This window comes from the organism of the source record quoted next, unplaced genomic scaffold (genome assembly GCF_019419815.1).
Source record: "Pyrus x bretschneideri cultivar Hongxiangsu unplaced genomic scaffold, Pyrus_bretschneideri_v1 Contig1, whole genome shotgun sequence".
Taxonomy (NCBI): domain Eukaryota; kingdom Viridiplantae; phylum Streptophyta; class Magnoliopsida; order Rosales; family Rosaceae; genus Pyrus; species Pyrus x bretschneideri.
Genome location: NW_025999390.1, coordinates 10,708,599 through 10,710,912, shown reverse-complemented (window position 1 = coordinate 10,710,912; position 2,314 = coordinate 10,708,599).

Genomic DNA, 2,314 nt, shown 5'->3' with positions numbered 1-2,314 from the left:
GTGCTCCACGCACCAGCCATGACAGCCTTTCATGCGCTGACCATAAAAATCTGGGAATTAAGTCTGGGTTAGGTCGGATCTGGGTTTTGGTTACTGGGTTGGACCAGGTTATTGGATTGGGCCCGATTATTGGGTTTTGGATCCAATTTTGGTTTGTGGATCGGGTCGACCCAGTTCAAGCCTTGGGTCAGCCGGTTTCTACAAAAATGGCCAGGAACCTAAACGGAGTTCGATTAACTCCATTTCACAATTGTAACTAGCATGCCATACATGGATTTGAAGCTATGAAAGAGAGGAATAAAAATATACCACTAGTGTTCCTGGCCGTGGCTTAAGTTGGCGGAAAACGGCCTGCAAGTCATGGCATCCCTCGCCGGAAACTGGATTTGTTACCCCCAAGCTGATTTCGTGTTAATCCTTCACAACAACGAGTATACCACTTAACAATAGAACTCAAACATCAATTTAAGATAGAGAAAGAATGACTCTGAGGCTCACCTAATCAGAGGTGGTGGAACTTGCTGAATTCGTCGACATACGATGGTAATGGTGGTGCTCTCGATCTTTGCACTCGCAGATGAAGAAGAGGGACGAGAGATGTGAGAGAGTCCAAGAGAGATGAAGGAGATTAGAGAGAGATCCAAAAGATTTCGAAAAGATTGAAATTCGAAAAGAGTTAATTAATCTGGACCGTTGGATTTCGAAAAGATTGAAATTCGACAGCCCAAAACTGGACATATGGCTAACGATAAGATTTCTGACATTTTCTCTTCTTTTTTTTTGGGCAGAAAAACCTAGACCGCTGATATGAAACCGAACGGTGATTTTTCCATGTCACTAGCCATTGGGTCTAAATTTCAAAATTTTTTTTTACCGTTGGAGAAAACTAGCCGTTATAAATTTAACGACCATCGCTGCACCACGTACCCCCATGTCCCGCTTCTATTAGTGTGCCTGCAGCACGATGTCAGGAATGCGCGGCCACGCGCTTGGCGTAAAAAAATTATGATTTCACATAGCTGACATCAGCCTGCGTCAAGTTGGCCGAGTATTGGGCCAGCTAATTTTCTACTAGGCATGTGGTTGGCCTCCCCTGGAGCCCAACTGATTCGATGGGTGGAGTGAGTTTTTTGGGGGAGGGGGAAAATGGGGTTGTTGCCCAGCTAATACATGGAGGGCTGGAGTTGCTCTCACATGTGACTGTGAGGAAGTTTCTCAATAAAAAACCATGTGAGGAAGTTCAAAATTTTTTTTTTTTATTACAATTCTTGGTGGATGGTTTAAAATTTGGGTACTATTATCTATATCTAAATTTTTGAGTTATTATTAGAGTTAGTCCACTGTCTTATTTTTAAGAAAAATTAATGAAAATGGCTTGAAACCTTTGAGTTTTAATAATAAGGACAAAATAAAGGGTAAAGTGAATAGTACCAGGTTTGACTGTTTAGTGTAAAATTGTGATTTTTCATTAAAGTGAACAATAATGCGGGCTTTTCGTTAAAACTCACTTATTTTTATACTTTAATTAAAAAGTTCAATTCTTTTTGGTACAATGCCTTGTGGATGGTTTGAAATTGGGGTACTATGATTTAGATCTAAAAAATTGAGTTGGCATTGGATTTAGTCCACCGTCCTTTTTTTTTTTCACTGTAATTAAACTTTTTGATTTATGCATCTTTATTCACATTTGTAATTTGAATATTTAAATATGAAGATCTAACCATTTTTCTGAAAAATAGTTAAAAGAAAATTTATATGTTATCATATATGATTTTCATGTCATGCGTTGATTATGTACATTCAACTTGTGATGGAGGTAGAATATACGAAAACAAATAAAACTTAATCTACCTATCATCCATGAAAATAATTTAAACAAATTTAATCTTCATACATTTATGAATACATACTGGTTGTTGTGGACCTTTTTAATCAAGTTGGATTTGGGTCTCGGTTGAAACACTCAACTCTCCTGGTTTGCTTTGGACATCAAGTCCTGAAATACGTTGAAAGAATTAACACGTCCTAGGAAGCATTCAAGATGAATCAATGACTCCAATTTAGCAATGATTGTATCAGTTACATAACCCCGTATATTACCAGTGGATCATGGCTATTTGGTCTCATTTATCCAAGATGTTGGTATTGACTTTCTTTTCTTCATAGCTCATTGTTATCCGATGCCAATGGATCGTTAAAGACAATTACGTACGGTGCCAAGGCTGAACGGGCACAAGACATATCGTCAGTGTGTGGAAATCTAATTCCCACTTTAGAACGACTTGAGTTACCAAGCGAGGTACGCCTTACTTGC